This window comes from Oreochromis aureus, linkage group 20, assembly GCF_013358895.1.
Source record: "Oreochromis aureus strain Israel breed Guangdong linkage group 20, ZZ_aureus, whole genome shotgun sequence".
NCBI lineage: Eukaryota > Metazoa > Chordata > Actinopteri > Cichliformes > Cichlidae > Oreochromis > Oreochromis aureus.
The window spans coordinates 22,454,605-22,477,129 of record NC_052961.1 but is presented as its reverse complement, the minus strand read 5'-3'; the positions used below and the strand labels follow the sequence as shown (position 1 = coordinate 22,477,129).

The 22,525-nt window shown below is 40.5% G+C and overlaps 1 long non-coding RNA gene across 1 annotated transcript in view; it reads right to left on the bottom strand.

Moving 5' to 3' along the window:
- LOC120435295 overlaps positions 1–6,219 on the bottom strand; it is a 57,875-nt gene extending 51,656 nt beyond the window's left edge. The window contains exon 1 of the long non-coding RNA XR_005609625.1: positions 6,018–6,219. This is a non-coding gene — a long non-coding RNA (uncharacterized LOC120435295). The remainder of the gene's footprint in view (positions 1–6,017) is intronic.
- Between the last annotated feature and the right edge of the window lie 16,306 nt (positions 6,220–22,525).

The window sequence follows — 22,525 nt, the reverse complement described above, 5'->3', positions numbered from 1 at the left end:
GTAATTGTTGGAAAGCCAGTCACTAATCCAGGATAAACAATCAACTGGAGTGGACAGCCTATCCAGTTGGTGAGGCTTAAAGATATATACAGCTTAATGTCATCAGCATAAAGGTGATAAGAAATGTAATCAAAAGGCTGAATGATGCTAGCTAACGGAAGAATGTAGAAAGAAAATGATAACGGGCCGAGGATTGATCCTTGCGGAACCCCACAAACCCCCACAAATTATTACAACAGCTGCTATTAAAAGACCATTATAGATCTTTAAAAGAGCAGTTTCAATTGAGTTATTTTGCTTGAGTCTCTCTTGCTTATTTTTGAGTTAAATTTGCATTATAAGGATTTAAATGGACTTTATACATCTTTGTCTAATACATTTGAATCAGTTTCAAAATAGGTCAAAATTTACCACCAATCAAGATTATTTTGGGAGTTCTTTTAAATAATGAAATTACCTCAGCATGCTTAAAATTGCTAGGAACACAACCTTGTCTCGCTGTGCTGTTAATGACGGTTTGCTAACTTTTAATTTGTTTTAGTATTATGAAATACTAAATACCGCACAAAATAAAGAGGTAGGGCCACATGTCAGGGCCAGAAAGGATATTGTGTTTGCAGTCATTCTTCAAAGAAGGCGTGTTCTGAAAGACACCACTGCAAGTGTTTTGCACTTTGTTCTGCTTTTCAGTTGCTGATTTGTTTCATTTTCTCCGCTCGATTTTTACTATCACTTTCAATCACTGGCAGATTTAAGCACTAAAATCTGCTTAGCCAGGTTTAGGAGCAGACAACATGCTTTCAAGTTTGAGCGATCATAATTTTAAATTTTTTATAAATGCAGTTTTTATAAATTATGTCATAAAAATATTAGCTCATGGTGTGGCACACCGTGCACTGAGTAAGAACAATTTTTGAATTGATGATCAATTCTGAATCCAAATTTAAAATAATTACTGAAGATTCCTATGACACCTAAATACCACTTACAAACACTATTCTCGATTAGTTACTTTAGCTGAGGAAATAAAATATGTTTCCACTTGTGATGTGACCAATTCTGTCACATCACAAGCAGCTGACAGGGCTGTCGCAATATACCAGTACTGACAATAACCATATTTAAAAATGAGAACTGATATCCCATCAAAAACTCTTCCTCTTCAGTGAAAGACTTTCAGTAACTACTATAGTGCAGCATGAGCTTATCTACAGACTGCATGGCTCATGGGATTCACTGTTCTGTAGCGGCAGCTCCTTCTCTCACAAAGCAGGAGAGACTCACTTCCCACAATAAACCCACTAAGTTAGACTGAGTCACTTACACATGTGCAGTAAGGCTGTTGTTACGTTGTTGAGTGAAGCAATGAAGAAAGGCGAGTGCCGTTGAGTACTTAATTTAATTACCAATTTGTTGTCTGCTCTTGCTGCTGCTTTTCCCCTTTATTCTGCTTTCCAAGCGCTCAGAGCTAACGCTAGGGCTTCGATTTAGATGCACTACTTTGCCCTGCGCCATGACTCACAGGTGTGTCTACAGTTCTCGGCTGGCCTGATTGAGTTATTGCAGTTTGGTGCTCAATTTGAGCTGGATGATAATGTTTGCACAAAAACTACTGAATGTACTGCATATATCAGTGACATTTGTTCATACTGGTTGAGCTTTTTTTAATCTTATTAGATGCAGTGGTGAATTAGAAAGTCTTTTCAGACGTTTTAATGTCCTTCATTCAATTTGTCAATGTCATTACATTCTGGTAATGGCGTTTGCCACATTTTTTGCTAATGCAACAGTAAGGAAAACACTCTCTGTGCTAATTAATCCGAGTATAAAAATCACCTTCTTGTGTGGCCTAATGTGGACTAAGATTAATGTGCCAGACATGTCTCACAACTGATTTGATTAATGAAAAGGAATACTTTAATATTACTAACACTGTATAATGTATAGGGTGACAGAACACTGGACTGTAAACTTGGTACAGTATATAAATAAATACTGCATTGGATTTCCATTAAAGCAGTGTGGTTGAACAACCCCTACAAGTGGCTGGCAATTTGTTAAATGAGTTAATTGGTCACCAGTTCATCTAATTCATCATAATGCCTGTTTCTGGACCACACCCAAAGAACAGTGAATTAGGCAGGCAGTGCAATCAACAGTTACACTGAGATCAAATATAGACGTGAACCCCAAAGCAGAAGGTATTCCACTTGAATTTTTAATGAAACTTTAGTTGTCACCTTTTAACTGTTCTTTTTGGGAATAATTCCAGCCTACGCCCAGTCTTAGCGCCCAAACACTGCTGTTTTAAGTCTGATGCAGAGCTGTTTACTCATTAATTGCCAGGTGGTGCAGTTACTGGAAAGCTACAGGCTGGGGGAAAGGCCCTAACCTTTATGCACTGTCTAAACGTCCTCACTTTCTCCTTGAACATCTATCCTTAACTGTGCTCCTCTGGTCCCCTCCCTGTCCCAAAGTGGCCAGCTGGGAACGGTGCGCATGTGCTGACGTCCCTACTAACCTTGGCCAGTGTAAGGATTACCGTGCATTTACACTCAATGCTCCTTCTTTCCTTAAGACTTATTAAGAATGATAATGAGCTCGGAAAGGGGCAGCTTGTCCCTTTCTCAACTCTGTGAAGGCTCTTTTTCTCTCTGTCTTTCTCTTCCTCACTGTTCACTCGTCTTGTTCTTCTTTCTGCTCCCGCTCTCCACCCTTTATGCAGTCTCTCTCTCTTTTCCCCAGTCCATGCCTCTCTCCCTCTTTCTCCATCGTATTGAAAGGAGCCAGGACAAATTACCAAAAAGGCCATTTTCATCTATGAACTGCAGGATTTAATCGATACTTATTTCATGCCTTCAAAATCAACCCTATATTACTGTTGTCTGCGTGATTTGTTTATTTTGCTTTAGAATATTCCTTCAGTCGAGTGGAGGGGGGGTGGGGGGAGATGCACGGGATGCAATTCACCTTGAACCTCCATTATATTGGATTTCTCTACTGGCTGATCAAGCATGCACAAAGGACATTTCCTCAGCACTAAAATAAAAACAATAATGATGATTAAAAAAACATGTGTGCTATTTGTGCCGGTGTAAGAGTACGTGTTGAAGGCAGTATATTTTTACAAGGAAAAAACTACGGTTGTGGTAGTGTGAATATGTATACAAAAATCATTACACTGTGGGCAATTGATAAAGCTTAGGTGCCGGGGAAACAAAAGTAATAGCTCCTGAAGCCTGTCGAATGCAGCCTGGGATTACAGATGCTTATTTGACATCAAAGACCCGAGGTCCACAGCCAAGGTCATACAGAAGAGGAATACACATGGGTTTAATTTTACACACCCCTTGACAGATGCAGATGGGTACTTATGAGACATGAGGCATTTCACTGACTGATAGAGCTGCAAGCAATAAGAATCTTGGAGGCATCGCACACTGATTAACTAATGAGATTCTCAACCATTTTAGTGAACCAAGGGTTCAGCACTACAGGCAACATTTCAAGTCCATTTTAGAGACAGAGAACCCGAAACGAAAGGCCCACCGCATCCATAAATACTGAACTAAGCACACAAAGCGAATTTGCAATTAAAACCGCACAAATGGACAGTTATCATCTCAGCTATCATCTCTGCCTACCTCTCTGGCAGAGAGGAGAGCGAGCGAAAGAGAAGCAGGGAAGGAAGGGCAGTATGTTTGACATATGGATATTGCAGTGTCTCTTCAATGCCGAAGAGAGATGAGAACCTGCGCCACTGGCCTGACAGTGAAGGCTGGCTGGTGTCCAGCTAAAGATGGACCTCTGGACAGCAGGCACATGCCGTTACATTTGAGAGCGGCACCGAGGGAGCACACAGGGCGGAAGAGTTGGAAACAGCTTCGGCTGATCACTTTGCAGCTCTTCTTTGCACAGAATGTACAAAAGCTATTTTACAGTAGCCCTGCGATGGACCGAGGCGAACTGCTGTACTCTGTAGTGTCACCTGCTGTTGGTTTTTATTTTTGGTATGCTCATAAAACAGGAGGCATCAGTAAAGCGAACTCACATATAGACCGGCTAATGACTGGTACTCAAAACACGCAAAACGCTATGTAATTTCATGTCTAAGCATGTGTTTTTTAAGCTTGCCTTGTTTAAGTGCCAAGTGTGTGCTTGCTCTGCATGCATGAATACATCTGCAACAGTTAGGCTGCACAGCTGCTGCATCATGAGGGTATTATGGAAAATACCTCAAAAGCACACACTGTGTGCATAATGCATCTCTTCACATGATGAAATTATTTCATCTACTAGCGATCTGTGGGACACACACACACACACACAAAATCAAAGGATAAAAAAACCTGGGGAAAAAAAAAAAGTTTTCATGTTTACCTTGTGTTGTACTATCAGTGGCATTTTTAATATAGAAGATGGCTTTCCTTGAATGATCTGTTTAACCAAAGACAGGAGGGAGAGAGGGAAAAAAAGGGGGGGGGGGGTAATTAATTACTTTTGTGCTATTGCACGGGAGAGACAATAAACCTGCCTGGTCGCCATGGATATGACATATTTGCTCTGAAAACAACACAATAATTAGCAAAGGAGAAAGATCCGGCGAGAATATGAGAACTCCGGGTTTAAAGTGCCAGTGATCTATTCCTGTCCTCCTCATCATCCCTGAGAACAATAACAAACACAGTGGCAAGCACACAGCAAAGACATCTATAAATGCGCGAGAGAACAAACAGTGACCCTTTACAAAACCATGTTAAATTAAATCTCACATCACAGTGGTGTTTTGTAGAGATCACAACTAACCAAACACACGCAGTGTTTTAAAAAAGATTGTTTGTTCGACAGTAAGTGGAAGTCAGAAAGCCCATGCAGTCACTGAGAGCAGGAACTGCATCATATTTACCATAGTAAATATAGTTTAGTGGTGTGTGGTGTCAGACCTGCCAATAGCTGAAACTACATTATCGGTAAGAAGCCTTACAATGTTAAACAATAATTGTTAATAAGTAGAAAAGGTCTGATGGTGTGATGCACTTTGCAGGTTTCAGTTGTGACTAAGATCAGACACTTCGGCCCCAATTAACCTTTTTACCCATGCAATATACAGAAAAGAAAAAAAAACAAGTCATTCACAGCCAAACTTCAAAAGCAGAACTTCCGCAATTCGGGCTTTGAATATTGATTGCATTTATAGCAGTTCCTCTATTTACAGTAAATGATACTGTGTGAAGGCTACTACCTGTTTAGGGGCAGCCAAGGAGTTTCACTAAGTTTTTCTCAACTTTAAAAGCGGGACTTTCGGCGCTGAAGTCGCTCTTTTGTGTCTTTTTTGTTATGTTTTGTTGGGGTTTTTCTCATTGTTGCACTTTTGGATAAGTGCAAACTAACAGGAACAGCCTATGATAGCCTGTACGTCCAAAACTGCTGATTAAATAATAAAGAAAAAAGCGCGTGTCAGTTCTGTTTTCACGCAGTCCACTTTTTATATTTTGAGGAAGGGAGGACTCGAGCTCACCTTGACTGGGCAATAAAAAAAGAAAAGTACAAACTTAAGGGGAGGAAAAAGTTACACCTTTCTGTCTCAACTTTGAAACGGGGACTGGCTGGCTGGCTTTTGCTTGCTTGTAGTTTCCTTATCTTCTTTAGACGGTTTAAAATGAGACCGCTGTGTGAACTAGCAGATTTTAAGGAAAGCCCGGACCCCTCGCCGTCATTTTCAAAGGTACAGTAGGTTCAGTCGGACTGTGTGGAGTCGCTCCAGACCTGCCGCTGTTGCTGTCGGCGCTGCCGCTGTAACCGAGGCTGCTGCTCGCACCGTGTTTACAGAGTCCTCACATCAACTCTCTATCCTACAGTATCGCTTCCACGACGTTAAATACCGCTTGATAATGCTATTTGTCGGCGTCCCCGCTGGAGCTGGGGACACTTTGATGTCCTTTTCAGCGCGGGGTGATATGTTTTGGAGATGAAATGAGCGTGTGCTGTATAGTTGAGAGCAAAAGGAAAACTCTTACCTGTGCTACTTCGCTGTCTCTCGGTGACTTCCAACTCAGGGGAGGTGTGAGTGTGCTTACGGTGGCCGGTGTGAGAGCTTTCATTATTAAAGTTCCCACATTTTTTTCAGTTTTTTCAGGTTTTATTGTAGCATTTTCTAATTTCTTACAGGGCGAGTTGGCCGGAAGATCTGCCCTGGAGACCGGCTCCAAGTGGGAAGAGGAGCCCTTAATTGAATTTCTCGGTTAGCAGGTGTTGCTTGGAAAACCTGAACTGGAGTTTAGGATAGTCTCCCCTGACGACTTGTTAACAGTTAACTCTTTCAGTCTATTGTAGTTATTAATATATATATATATCAATTAAAAAATACAGTCTGTGCTTTCAGTTTAATGAAGAGGAACTGGAATTAAAACATTGCCCTTAAATACCAAATAGCTACCAAAGTGTTTTCAGATATTAAGCTAGCTGAGGGGAAAGAATCCGAAATATGGTGTGTGTGTGTGTGTGTGTGTTTGTACATGAATATTGTGGTATTAACATTTATCTGGCAACCTGTTTGCATTAACTTACAACTTAACTTGTATTAACTTACACTTAGCAGACACTTTATTAGGTACACCTTTCTAGTATCTTGCTAGTAGTAGTAGTAGTTGGACACCCTTTTGCCTTCATAGCTGCCTTAATTATTCATGGCATAGATTGAACAAGGTGCTGGAAACATTCTTCTGAGACTTTGGTCCATATTGGCATTAAAAGCAACGTACAATTGCTGTACACCCATGATGAGAATCGCCTGTTCGACCACATCCCAAAGGTGTGCTGTTGGATTGAGATCTTCTGACTGGGGAGGCTGTATGAGTAAAGTGAACTCACTGTCATGTTCAAGAAACCATTGCATTTTAAATTGATTTTGAATATTACTTTAAATACTTAGATTAAAAGTTCTGCTGAAAGTTTAAATAAAAAGATTAGTATTGCTGAACTGCAACATATTTTGGGTGCAGTGTATTTTTTGCATACAAGTGTAATAGAATAGCTTTAGTTTTTTGTCTTTTTAAATTTGAGTATGAACTTATGCAAAATGCAGCAAGACATTTTTAAAAAACAGTTTTATTAATTATAAAATAGACTACATCGGATTCATCAAATATCGGCAGATATCCATATTTATGATATCGGTATCAGACATAAAAAAGTGGTATCGTGCTATCTCTAATATATATATGTCACAGCACGGTGGTGTTACTCCAGCTTCCTCCCACAGTCCAAAGACATGCTGTTAGTGGGGTTAGGTTAATTGGTGTGGTGATTCTACTGTATATTGCCCATAGGTGTGAATGTGAGTGCAAATGGTTGTCTGTCTGTGTTAGCCAACAGACTGGTGACCTATCCACCAAGGTGTACCCTGCCTTTCGCCCAAGACAGCTGGGATAGGCTAGGAAGAGAATGGGTGGATGGATGTATATGTTTCCTGTTTTTAGCTGCGAAGAATGTCAGTTCTGCAAATTCAACATGCCGTGCATTCAGAGATGCTCTTCTGCATCTCTTGGTTGTAACAAGTGGTTATTTAGGGTTTTGCTGCTTTCCTGTCATCTTGAAGGCTCATACATACTTGAGCACTAAAAGCACTTTATATACAATACACTCTATTCATTCATACAAGCACTTTTTTCTATCACTTTTTTTCAAGCACTTTCTAGCTAACATTTTCACACAAATACACCAGGAGCAACTGCAGGGTTCAAGGGAATCAAACCAACAACTTCCCAGTTGCTCTACCTTCTGAGCTACAGCCACCCCTAAAGGCCATTCTTCTCTAAACCGTGGATTCAGCAAAGCATTTTCACTCAGAGAACTCCAGTTTGAGGGGTTTTCCCCTCTTTCTTCGATCATTCTCTCCAAACGTTGTGCAAGAAGATCTGCAGAGTAGATCAGCAGTGTATGTAATACTTGTCTGTCCTGTAGCAACAGCCAAACCATGTTCAAAGTCATTAAAATGACCTTTCTACCACATTTTGATGCTTAGTATTAACTTCATTATGTCATGTCATGCCTATATGGCTAAATGCACTGAACTGCTGCAGTGTCATTGGGTGATTTGATATTTGCAATAACAAGCAGTTGAACCTGGTGTACCTAATAAAGTGGCCAGTGAGTGTATTTTTTTTATCCACCATAATAACATAAACACATATTTTCTTACTGTAACTAATATATTTTAGCTTAGTTAAGAGCCACAGCTAGTTTTCAGTGTCTAGCTACGTAGCTAAAGAATCCAGATGATTTACCTCAAACTAAAATTTTTATCCAAGTCTGTCCTACTTTGGCTTGACAGTTTAGGCTATAAAAACAACCCCATCTTTTATCTGTTTTGTGATTGACAGTCTAACCAGTCAGCCCTAAAAGGCCATAATGGACTTCAGGTAAGGACTGCACCACCCTCTCACCTGTCAGGCACTAAATGATTGCCAGTGGTTTATAGATGTTGCAGTGGTATCAAACAACTAAAAATATATCTTAAATACTGTGTGAACAATGTGGTACTCAAAGTTTACTAGTCCATATGCACAGCTAAGAAAACAGAAAGAAAATCCAGAAAGTTTTTCATTTTCGCTCACATCTCCAGTGGAAAAGAGAACATTCTGAAATAAGGTGTGACTAGTTTTGCTACTATGGATAACAAAGACAATCGACACCACTAAACAAGTTGACAGCCAAGGGTAATGCCCAGTTCTTAAGAGAGTCATTCAAACGTCCACCTCAATAAATTGGGTTTGTTCTTTGTTCACACTTCACTAAGTTTTAAGAAAACTTAATTGTTTGACAGTTTTTGCAAGATCTTACTGACAGGCGAACTAACTGCATATCTCAGCTGAGGCGCCACCTCATGAAAACGTCAGAGCACCGGAGAAAAAATAGGACTTGCATTGTTACGTTAGACCTTTTATTAATGTGTTGATAGATTACTGCAAGGTAGGTGTGGAGCTTTCATGTTGCCAAATGAACTGTAAATTGCAAGGTCATTGTTATTGTAAGGTCTGGATGTTCACACTTTGGCGCAAATCAGCTGTGAACACATTTTGACATTTTATACATTTTGTTACCTTATGTGAAGAACATCAAACATCTGCCCATTTACAGACAGAGAGCAGATAGACAGCCACATTAACATCAATACGAGTCTTTCAATATTCGTCTCACTATTCACCTTCATCTGAACTATTGGTTTAGTGGTCTCCACCAAATCCTGAGGTTACTATTTAACTCTTCTGGAGTTGGTTTCACCACTTACATTGACTTTGTACGTTGTTGGTGTCTTTAATAAAAAAAGAGAAAAGCAATCCTTCCCAAAGAGCACAGTCATTACATATTTATTATAATATATATTCATTACAAATATATATATTTTTTTATATTAAAATATAATTATTGTTATTCTACATGAATTTTCCAGTTTACTCTTTTACAAAAAGGCTGAAAAAATTTGTAAAGCACATTATTATTTTTTGATTAACATCCCAATTTACACTTATTTGCTTATTCCCGAAAAGGAAATTTTTTCTTAGTGGTTCACTGCTATGACGGATTAATTTCTGAGGTCTCCAATAACTTTTGGAATTCTGTTCAGTTTGCTTTGCCTGATGAGTTAGTTCAACTCAAACTGTTTGAAGAACTGTTTGAATTATTACATATGTAATTTTGTTAACTGAGTACTCATAATTTTAAAAAAAACCTCAACTTAAGTAAGTGAATTTATTAATGAGGACTGAATAGGATGAACTTAAATGGTTTATTTTACTTGGATGCTAAGTTTTATTTACTTAGTTTGCTTCTATTCAGATTCGATTAAGCATTTGTGACAAATTCAAACACAGCTGTGTCTACTCTGTTCGTCTAAGGAAACCGACTGCCTTAAATGTTTTACGTTGCAGTAACACAATACTGCAACAACTTAACACTGTTTATTTAGTTGAATGCTGAACACTGACACTTGACATGTTGGACCATGACAGAAGCTTTAGGAGCGCAGAGACTGCAAATCTTAATAGTTTCCGTTTAGTTTTATTAACACCACACAATTAAACATAATTGTTAGTTGTCCTAGTAACCTTAGACCTGACAGCAGCCTTCGACACTGTCGATCACAACATACTGTTATCCCGCCTAGAACACTGTGTCGGTCTGCAAGGTACTGTTTTGAAGTTTTTCCAGTCCTACCTGGATAACAGGAGTTTTTCTGTTCACCTTGGTGAACTGTCATCTCCCAGAGCTCCTTTAACTTGTGGTGTACCTCAGGGGTCCATTCTAGGTCCCCTGCTGTTTATTTTGTATTTGCTCCCTCTGGGCGATGTGCTGCGCAAACATAATGTGTCCTTTCACTTTTTTGCTGATGACATTCAGATCTACCTCCCACTGAGGTTAGACTGTAAGGACTCTTTGCAGCCGTTATTCTCCTGTCTGTCGGACGTTAAGACTTGGATGGCTCTTAACTTTCTACATCTAAATGAAAGTAAAACTGAAGTCATTGTGTTTGGGCTTCCTAAAGACCCTAACTCTTCTTTTGATTTTATGGGACCCCTAACTTCTGAATGTGCTTCCTCTATTAAGAGCCTCGGTGTTACTTTTGACAGTGCTCTTAAATTTGATAAACAAATCAGCTCCGTAGTCAAGGGATCTTTTTATCACCTACGGATTTTAGCTAAAGTCAAGTCCTACCCGTGCAGGAACGATCTAGAAAGGGTGGTCCATGCTTTTATTACTTCACGGCTGGACTACTGTAACTCCCTTTATGCTGGTTTAGATCGTTCCTGTTTGCATCGCCTCCAACTGGTGCAGAACGCTGCTGCTCGCATGCTGACCGGTTCCAAAAAGAGAGACCACATCACTCCGGTCCTCTGCTCTCTCCACTGGCTCCCAGTTGCTTTTAGGATTGATTTTAAAATTTTACTGCTGGTTTTTAAGGTTCTTAACGGCACTGCACCTCCTTACCTGGCAGAGCTTCTTAGCATTTACTGCCCCAGGAGATCTTTGAGGTCAGCAGACTTGATGCTTTTAGATGTTCCCAGGTATAGATTAAAGACTAGGGGAGAGAGGGCTTTTGCTGTGGCTGCACCCAGACTGTGGAACAGTTTACCCCCTCACACCAGATTCTCCACAAGCCTAGGAACTTTTAAAACTGCTCTTAAAACTCACCTATTTTCACTGGCTTTTAGCAAGGTTTAACCTATTGTTTTTAATTTATTGTTTTATCTGTGAGGCATTTTATGTACCTGTGTTTTATAGTATTTTATATTTGTATTTTATTGTACAGCACTTTGGTCAGCCTTGGTTGTTTTTAAATGTGCTTTATAAATAAACTTGACTTGACTTGACTTGACTTAAACAAGCTTTTGACTGATTTCTAAAATATTTTATGTTTTCTTCTTCTTATGTGGTTTGTTAATTTTTTAAAAGAATTATATAGTCAAAGTTTTGCTGACGCACATGTTCTTGATCATTTCGGCCGATTTGCACTTCTATATAGGAGCAGCTTGAGAGTTAAAGTTTACCGTACTATTGGTAGGACAATAAAGTCACTTCCTCTGTTTGTTTTCCTGCTCTCACCTTTTCTACCACCACACATACATCAATAATTTACTGTAAAATATTCTGAGCATGAGACTCCTTGAAGGTTTTCCAGGAACAAAGCCCATAGGAATAGTGGGGCTGTGATAATGTATTTTAAACTTGAACTTTCCTTATCTAAATTCTGCAGTCTTGTGATCTATTGACAAACAGATTATTGCCAATTAGCAATTTTGTGATGTGTCCTCTTGTACATAATAAAGAATTGAGAGGATCGATAGCAAAGTCAACTAACAAGGTAGCGCTTTAATCTCTACCTTTTGTAGGGTTTAAAGCTCGCGACCTACTGCAGGGTGTATCTCTATACATTAAGGCCTTGGTCAGTTGATTTCATCTCGTTCTCAATTCAGTCAACTGTCATGTTTAAAATTTTGAGCAGCTGCCGCCCCAAAAATTTAGGTTAGGCTGAATAATTTTACTAATCAGATACTGAACATCTGGGAGTGTTTAGTTTGAACGAGTTCTTTCTTCTTTTTTTAAATTTATTTGATAGACAGTGTAGTGCAGACCAACCTTATATGGTATGTCACTCTTTAGTTGTTATATAATGTGCATATAGGATTTTAGACTAATAATGGCTTCTGTGTCTTACCCCAAGTTCCCCATTACTGAAAGCCTCAAAATGAAGACTCACTCAAAAACACATATGCTCTAAATTTAGTAAAGAATCTCAGCAACACAGTTTATTTTATGTTTTATGCCCAGTGCTCTGGTATGGGTTATATATACACAGCACTCTTAAACAACTCCCCCCACGGTCACTGCAGAGGCCCGGGCACCCCATCCATCAGTGGGTTCCTCCTGATGTTGCAATACTGTGATACAGAATAATAAAGAAGTAAGAAAGACCAGAAAATCAATAGATTATTCTGCAGATCACTTGATTCAGTAATGATCCAGTCCATTTATCGCCGGCCGTTTATTCATAAGGCCCACTCTCAAGGGCGTACCCACCTCACCTCTGCCCTGCTGACTCCTTTGCCACTGGTACTACTAATTATACGGCATTAAAAGCTAATCATGTGGCACTCCAAGGTTAGAAAACACATACAAGTTATTTCATAAAAACTGCAGTAAACAGAAAAAAATGTCTCCTAAGTAGACTTGCACACTGTGTTTGACACCTTGGAGAATTTTCACAGTTTCGTGGGTTTAGTCCGTCTTGATTGCCTCTGTCTCTTCATGTAATCCCAGACTGATGATGTTGAGATCAGTGCTCTGTGGGGGGCATATTCTGTTGTAGGACTCCTTGTTGTTCTGAAGAGCTTGGGATCTTAATTATTCTCACTGTATGTCTGGAGTCATTGTCGTGCTACAGAATCAATTTGGGACCATCAGATGCCTCCCTGATAGTATCGTGTCATGTGTGATGGATCTAAACAGTTTAAGTGCATAAAACATGAGCTCAGTACTCTGTTCTGGGAAATAACTACAGTCCATTTCAAAGGCCTGCATCAATTTCAGTACGAGACTGTAAGTGCAAAGAAACAAATCGTCCCACCCAAAAGCCCTTCCACATCTCACTTTTCTATTTCTACACTTTCAAAAAGGCCAAAAAACAAACATGCAGTTTGTTTATTTTTAGTTTTTTTATCAATAGGATATAAATGCTGCTGTAAAACACATTCTGTCTTGATAAAAATGGACATGAGGGTTATTATCTGACTGTCTATAGCACATTTTCTCCTCTTTTGAAAGGCTGGCAGTGATTTTCAGACAGTATACCCCCCAGAGTTTCCCAATTGTACTATGAAAACACAAATACACAGCAGGAGAGAATAAAGCAAATCTGGTACAATAACACAGCATCTGTAAAAGTCGCCAGATTTGCTCATATTCTCCCCATTCACCTGATGAACCCTTGAAATTTTCCATTTCTGTTCAAATGTAGCGTTTTCTGCAGATTTCCATTGTAGTTGTTTGGATGCGACAAACAGAAAAGGGCAGAGTGGAGTTGGTCAAGAGCTCTGTTTGAGCTCGTCATCAGTATCGGCTCAGATACCTGTTTTACATTCATCAAGTTTCACGTTGGCAGTGAGTGATATTACATTGGACCACAAGAACGCAGTTAAACCATGGGTGTGAAATGCTTTTTTTTGTAGTGCAACAGCACTGCATTGCATAAAAACTGTTGCACAGCATTACACAAACAGTTGCCAGATTAGCTTATGCTTAATGAGTCAAATGCACTTTGCAGCAATAGTTACATGACACCTTTTTCTGCTGCAAAACTTTGATCAATGACGAAGACGCGTGCCCTCCACAAGCTTCCAAACTGTCCACCGGCAGAAGCCTGATCAAGGTCGACTTATTTTCAGTCACATTGCATGAGGGGCCCAATGAACTGGCATTCGCCTTAATTAAATAAAGACATGTACAAATGTCCTGTAGCAGGTGGCTGTCTTATGGAAGTTAACGGTGGTGGCAGCTGCCTATGTATGGTAAACAGGGAGCCTTTTCTGAAAAGTGATGGTGGCTGGTGAGGGAGGAGGGGTGAGGGGAAGATTGGACAGCTGTCGCCATACCCACCTCACTGTGCTGACTTAGAGCTAATGCTCGATCAAGCCTTTGTATATATTTTTCCAGTACATTTCAACACTGTGTACACCTAGTGTTTGAGGCCGCGCAGAGACACAGTTGGCGCGACAGATGTACACAGCACATGAGCAGCAGAGGGCAAGAGCTGAAATGCCTGAGCCAGTAAATTACTCTTTCTGTCAAACTTTAGGGATAAGCACGACCTCAAAGACAGCGGCACTGAGGCGAACGTGCGATTCTTTCCTATAGCTTCGTGGTTTTTATGGGAATTTTTTTGAAATGCCTCCATGAGCCGCTGGTGTGTTTTTTCTCTTGCGGAGGCAATATAATATCTTCATCTGCGCTATTTACATGTTTAGGTAGCAAACAATAACAGGTAGGTGGCTACTTCCTCAATCACTTCCAACAGGAAATTAAGGTGTGGGTCCTCCATAGAACTGCACTATCACAACAATCTCAACTTTTCTCAAAACAAACTAGAATTCTGCAGCAAGAGGCGACATTTAGGTCCGTGTTCAAAGTTCACAGAGTGCAATGATGACTAGGGAAACAGCTGTTTCCTTAAAAAATAATTACAGAAGCTGTGTCCACATGTCTACGCTAAAAACAATGCTGGTCAGTGCACCATATGGTGATGATAGGATGGGCCAGGTAAAATCTAATTCTAATAAATTCCTAATCAGTTTGGAGGGACACTGAAACAGCACAGTTAATGGAAATGTGTAGAGTCAGCAAGGTCTTTCACAGCTGCGTTTTTAATAAGATTTGAGAGGCATTACAACAACATTGCAGTCAATGTCATGTTGAGCTGCTCCCTCTGTCTGTAACTCCGGCAGAGGGAAAAAAGAACAGACAAATGAGGCAGGCGAGGGGAGGAAAACATGGTCATCTGTTTCAAAAGAGCTGAAATCTGATCTCTCGGGGGGAGAGGCATAGTCGGAGGTACTGTATAGTACATATCATCTGCCTGTGATCATTCATGCTTTCTAATTACAGAAGGTGAGGAGGGCCATAATTTTATCGTATTTGTTTTGCATCACTGCAAAAATAGAAAATGAGGGCTTGCCAAGCTGCACCAATTTACTTCATTTCGACCTTGATTAAAAGAAAATTAATTGCCACATCTCTCATTATGTTGCAGGCAGCATTCGATGACGTGAATGGGAAAAAAAAACCCTCAAAAAATAAGATTCAAAGGCTCAGAGGCAATGGGAGGTGGACCTGGGTGTTCAAGAGACGGCGCAGTCCTCGAAAATAAACAAGCCCTCCCCCTAAAGCTGTTCCACGAAACTATCAAAGATGTTAAGAATCAATAATTTAGAAATACAGATAATGAGTGGTTGCTCGATGTTTGGATATTTGGATGTTTGATTGGCTCACTGTGTTTTCATACCTGAAAGGACTTTACTTGTACTGACTTTTAGTATAAACTATTACTTTTAAAACCGAAACGTGCCCCTTGCAAATAATGACAGACCCAACCAAATTTAAATCCTGTTTTCATCCCTCGAGCCCCCGCTGCTCCTCCTCTTCCCAAGACACCATATGTCTCAGCGGATCAACTTCAGAAGTTTTCAGCAACCACGGTGTATGATTACATGAGAATTTGTCTCAGAGAAGGCCTCCAGGAGGAAGAAAATGCTAAATGCTATTTTTGAAATGAAATTCTCCTTCATGTGGCTGCACCTGTTTCCCTGGGAGAGTAAACAGAGCAGACGCCCGATAGAAAGGGCCTGCCCTCAACACGCACCTAATTCTAAAAAATTTATTAGCTTTTGACACTCTTTAAAGTCACAGTGTGGGACAAAGGGTAACCTGTTCCTCTTGCACTGGTTTGGCTATACTTCTTCTTCCCTCCTTGCTGTGCCGCTGGCTCCAGCTGCTTATCTGTGTCTATGGTGACAGAGACCCACCGGTGCTGACCTCACACAAGTTTACCTGTCATCTTTCCACAGTTGGGTCCAATCAACAGGGCTGAAATTAGTGTTTTGTTGTTGTTGTGAACTTGTGCGCGTGAATTTTTCATGCTCAGCTGAGTATCCGTAAGTGAGCTACCATTTAGCGGATCATGCATCCTAACTTGCGGGCGTCGGGGGCAGGGATCATTATTTGGCATGCCTCGTCAAGCCATCATGAAGGCAGCGGGGACATTTGAATAATTGATTGAAATAATGTAAAGTAATCTGGCCGGCTCTCATTCTTGGCTCACCTGCCCCTATTTCTGAGACCGCTCTCAGCTGACAGGGGCTAGGGAGGGACATTTAAGGACATGGGAGTAACATGGAGGAGGGCATTTTACCCACCATTACCCTTCGGCTCCTATTTCTCGACTGGTCTTACCAGTGATGTTGTGGTAAATAAAATGGTGTGTTAACAGCCCTATCACCCCTGTTGGAAATTATCCCGAGGCATGCCTTTGTTAATATCAGCAAACAATTTTTTTTTTAAAGAGCTTCATTTGAGATATTTTTCACTATTTTTCACCTGTTAAGATCAGGTCAGTTGTCTTTCCGAGGCACAAAATTCCCCCCCGACCCCCAACCCACCCTTCCTTTTTGTACGCTAAGCTGGAATGAGAAATGTAAACTCATGATAGGAAAATTTAAATCAAAACCTTAAGGGGTTTTAATAGGACATTAAAGCACATCAGTCATGCATGGCCAAGCATCTTTGTTTAGACTGAATTTGAGCAATCAGCTCAGGCTCGGTGACATTGTTTGTCTCACACTGTGATAAAGTTTTATGATTGACCGTAATTATTCCCTCAGGATCTAAAAGCACCTTCCAGAATCACTTTTTCAACTTCACTGCTTATATTTGATTCAAAGCACAACAGAAGAAAAACAATGAATTGATTAACAAATCCGAATATTTCAAAAAGCCACACCTGTGCTCCTCTTGCACCTTGAAAGTGTGCATTAACACTTGCTCGACAAATGTCAGTTTTGTAGAAAGATCCAATGCCACCTACGAACCATTTGCATTCAGGTTAGGTCTAGATCAGGGGTGTGAAAGATACGGCCCAGGGGCCAGAATTGGCCTGGCAAATACTTCAATCCGGCCCACTGGACAGCTTTGGAAAATGTGACGGAGTGGATAAATTTTGAACTTTTAACTGTATTTCATAAGTTTTACAGCTTTTCATATTGAACCCCCCACCACAGCCACCACCACACACACAATTGGGATTAATATTACACCAAAATGATAAAGTATTAGATAAACAAATGACAGAAAAGGTCTGCTCTCTACAGTAGAAATGACATGTGTTTGTTAGGGCTGTCAATGTTAATGCGTCCCCAAGATTAACACAATTAAAATTTTTAATGCATTTAACCTATCTGGAGTGCAGAATGGACAAACTTTGGACAAACAGCCCAAAATGCGTTGACAGAGACATTTCAGGGATTTTGAATCATTCTGCGCTCCAGATGGGTTAATTGCGTTAAAGATTTTAATCGCGTTAATCTTGATTAATCCATGTTAACACGTACAGAGGCCACACTTTAAAAAAAACAAAAAAAACATTGATTTTCTGTGAATTAATGAAAACTTTAGATGTTATGATGAACTACTAGAAGTACCAGAAACCAGACGTTTCACTGTTCGCCACGGTTAAGGTGAAAGCGAACTGTATGTAGCCCATGATGTAAGATGAGTTTGACATCCCTGGTCTAGAGTGTGGCACTAGGATTGTCATGTTACAAGCACCACACTGGTAGGTCCTCTTCAGTAGCCTTTGTTTATCTTTCTTTGCGTCTTTACACCTCGAGCAGAAGCTGTGGGAGAGGAGGGAGCATACAGGTGCTTTCTTAACTCTGAGTCCACGTGTTGAAAAGTCCTTCACAATTTGAATGGCAAGCTCTGCAGTCCTCCTCCTCCTCCTGCATTCGTTGAAAGACCACGGGGACGAGCTGCGTTCTTCTCAGTGTGTCATGCTGACTGCTGCCTGATACAGTATATCACCTGATATGGTGTTTATCCTTGAAAGCTTCACTGAATACTTCAAACTCCTCTGGCAGGAGCACAACTTGACACTACAGGCGCTATTGTGTGTACACAAAACCGGTCTCACTTAACACTTTGTCAGAATTCGGAGAGAGTGTCGAGAAAGGGAAACTTAAAAGAAAGAAAAAAGAAGCTTATCACACTGTGGTGTGCGGTTTCTATATGATAAGTGAGCATGCCCTCCCCTCGTCCCTTACGAAACAGCACCCACTGAAAGTGTTCAGTTTTAGGACACAGGGGTCACACCTGTTGTGGAACTTGATAGAAGGCTTATTTATAAACTTTCACAGCCCTAAATTCCTCCTTCAGAGAAAACGCTGACACATAAAGAGTGAGGACATGGGTCAGCTGAAATGCTTGTTTAAGAACGAACCGGCACCTTGGAAAAACCTGCAAAAATCCCAAATGAGGAAATAAACAAGCCATTAAAAAAGGTGATCAGAGAACGAGCAGGGCTTTCATCTCCACACCGAAGCACATTTAGACGTGTCACCAGCAGCGCGGTTTGGGTGTGTGACGTGCAATTTCTTTCAATGAACTTCAGCGTGTACCGTAAAACTGGGCGGCTCGACCGCGTTTTCTGGTAGCGCTCTGCTCTCGACTGCAACTGTCGTGAACACGCTCTTTAAATCAAGTCACACTGTGTATTCTGAGTGACCTTCACCCAGCCTTTGTGGTAATTTAAAAACCAAGCACCGCACTGGGACGGCCTCTGTTAAATACTTTGCTCCCTAAAAAAGGCAGAAGTCACAATCGGGGTCCAGAGGGGAGCATCTTAATATATTGCCTAAATTTAGGTACTGAGTTACAGCCTGGGGGGAGATATCTGGGTGGGCTCAACTGACGTAAGAAAAGTTCTGGTAATGCTGAGTGGATTTTAAGTACAAGAGGGGACACATTGTGGCTGTAGGGAAGAGCTTTGGAGTGACTGATAGCGTGACAGGTGCTACCAGACAAGTGTCTGATAAGTGGCTTTTAGAAATGGGGAAATATATGCATTTTATTACCTCTCAGTGCCTGTTTTCTTATTTAGAAATAACTCGAGCCATGCAGCTTATTAATCAGATTTAACCTAGATTTGACCTTAAGCTTAATATCTTTTTAACTAAAATATATACATCTAATGAAACACACAAATGAAATATAACGCAGTATAGCAGGTTTCAGGTTCTTCAGCAGAAAGACACTAATAGAAGTGTCATCATATTCTGCTGAGCCCCTCTCTCTGTCACTCTTGCCATGCCGTGTAATGCAATGTCGTTCCCTTTAACATTTAGCAGGGTTCAAGTCATTCTGCACTGGTCAGGAAGCTGTAAGGACCAGATTGCGCACAAGTAAGCAGATACTCCACACTTTATTATAGACATCTGGGTATAATATTAGTCATCTCTGCCAATACCAGCAAACCTAACAGGCAAACCATGTGACAAGGAGCAATACCAGACAAATCGATGGCTCAGAACAGATTGCATTGCAGAGATTCCCTTTGCTGACAGGCCGAGGGATAGTTTTGGCTTTTAAAAAATAGCGACATCTTTTAAGGTGACCCCTAGAGTGCTTCTTATAAAATTACAAGAGACAGAAATCCATTTGCAACTGTGCTATAACACTGAGATTACATTGTTACTTTAGAGGCTCGGTGCAAATTAATTTGAGGTTCATTTCATGTATTATATAAATGGATGGTGGTAGGAAAATTAAATCCCAGTTTTGCACATTTCTATATATTGTTTTATTTCTGCAGAGGGTGTTTTGGATCACCGTGCTTGCCATTCAATTGGCCAGCAGGGCAGGGTTCCAGCAGATTTAACTCTTTTATGGCTCTCAGCTGTTTGGAGGGCAGAAGGACAAAAACAATCCGGCATTCATTGTTCAGGTAAATAAATGTGAGACGACACATCTAAAGCTGATTAATCCCTGTTAAAAACAATATGTAAATACTTTCGAAAAACATCTGGTTTTCCTGGGAATAAAGAATTGGTTATCTGTAAATAGACAACATGAGTCATTTCTTTGAAGCCCAGTTTGAAGGGAGCAGTTCAAAAAGCAACCAATTCCATATTTGAGGTTTCCCGCCGCTCATACTGCAGGTGTCCAGCTGAATTTGCTTCCACATTTCACCTGGCAGCAAACCGCAGTGGACGTCTCCCGCTGATTTAAGACCCACGTGCTCAAAGGTGGACAGCAGCATTGTAAAAGAAAAGTTGTAATACTGGATTACTTTGTTTGAGTTAGGCTTTTATTCTCAGCTGTTAATCATGTTGTAAATGTTGGCTGTCATAATGGATACGGCTGAAATGTTTTAAAAGTGCAGCAAGTGATGCTACACTAGTATTTGCCGCAATTTAATTATAGGTGGAGAAAAAACATGTGACTGCTACAAATTTTTATTTTTTCTCTTCATCATCTCACGACTTGTTTTTAGTCAGATCAGCAGAGGCCACTGCTCATTCGCAGCTAATGCAATATAGGGCCTATTTTCACCTACTTTAAGACGGCTCACGTCAGTTTCCACTCGAGAAAATGTCGGTTTGCTCTATCGGACACCTCCTTTATTCCTCCTCCTCTTCTCTCACTCCTGTCGCTCCCCTTTAAACCCTAAAAAAGAGCAGCTACCAGTAAAGTTGTAAACTCCCTCACTGTGTTCGGCACCCTTGCACCCAACACCAGCCACACATATGGAAAGAGTGCACAGCGTGTCAATGGGGCAGCCCTGTCAGGTATGAATATCGGAGCATCTCCTACCCTATCTAGGGACCTTGGAGCCATGTGTCGACATGCATCGCACTGTTAGCTACATCGCCTGGTCATATTGGGGACAGGAAAGAAGTGGCGGAACAGAAGCACTCCAGATGTTCTTCATCAGTGGGCCACAGGGGAAGTCTGTTACCACAACACCTGGCTCATTCTGCTCTGAGCTCCGAGGCAGAGTGGTGACGCTCTGCCACAGTCTGGCTATCCGACTGAAAATAGACTTGCGCTGCTGAAGGATACAGCAGGATCCACTGTTAACATGGACTTTATCATGTTAATGCCTCTACGGATAGACTGGCAACAATCCCATGTATATATAATGAAAAGAAGATGTGCAGTGACAATACTGTGCAGGTCTAGAAGCGCACATGTGAGCGTTCAGTCTTGGACTGCTTGATCAGATTTGATCCAGCAGACTTGCATCAGCCCAAAAAATGACTAAATGAGACAACTACATTTATTTTTCCCTGCAGATTTATGAGTTTGAGACGGCTTTAAAAACATTAAAATAAGTCCTCTTTACAATAACTGATTTAAAGACTGAATGAATGAAAATGCCCAACCACACACACACACACATTAAATTGTGCACACCAGTTTAAAATAAACTAAGATTCTTATTGCGCACACTTTGCAGATTTACACCTGCAACTGTCACCTTGCGGGCGACAGATCTGGAGCCCTCGTAGTGGTGAAAAAAAGGTGTTTGTTTTCATTTTGGCAGTAGAGAGCAGGGATAGTGAAGAGGGCAGCGGCCCAGGTGAAAAACGGCAGATGCCACGCTCAATAATACCAATGTTAAAATCTCCTTGACCTGCAGGTCATCAAATAGCAACACCAATTCGTTTCATATTTTGCTTGCCGGATCAATGGTGGCATAAATTTGGGGCTCAATGACAAGAATAATTTAAAACAGATCTATAAACGATAGAACGGTATTCCCTATGGTCACAGATGCATAACAATTTGCTAGATTGACAGGATGGACTGCAGAAAGCTAAAAGATGCGAACATATAGTTAAGAAAAAAAATCATATAAGGCATGCTTGTGCACAAGCACACCTTAGTTTTATTTTTGCGTCTCCTCCTTTTATCCTTTTATCAGGTTCATATAGAGAAATCAATGTTTTCTGAATTTTCTTAGGCTTTTCTGCTCTGATCAGCAAATACTGGAAGGACAAATTGTTTAACATGCCTGAATAAATAATAATATCAATGGCGAATCCACCAACCCCTCCTATTTGAGTCAAATGAATCTGACTTTCACCACCTTCACACATGACAAGAAGGGCAATAAATATATGAAATATAAAAGCAGGAGTGAGCCTCAGCATTGGTGCTTTAATTCAAAGAGCAGAAATCCAGATGTCTGCTTAATAATTTTTTTGGGGGGGAGGAATCATCTTAAATGTTTAGTTGACACTTCTCTTTGACTTATCAAATCCCAAAACCCGTCTGACCAAGCCTAGATACAGACACCATTTTCCTGCTTAGAGGACAAGATTATTGGACTTCACGCTAATACTGTTTTGCAAAGCATAAAAGCCTCTTGCTGATAAATATTAATTTGAGCCTTCATGATGTATTTGAAAATTCCAGCTAA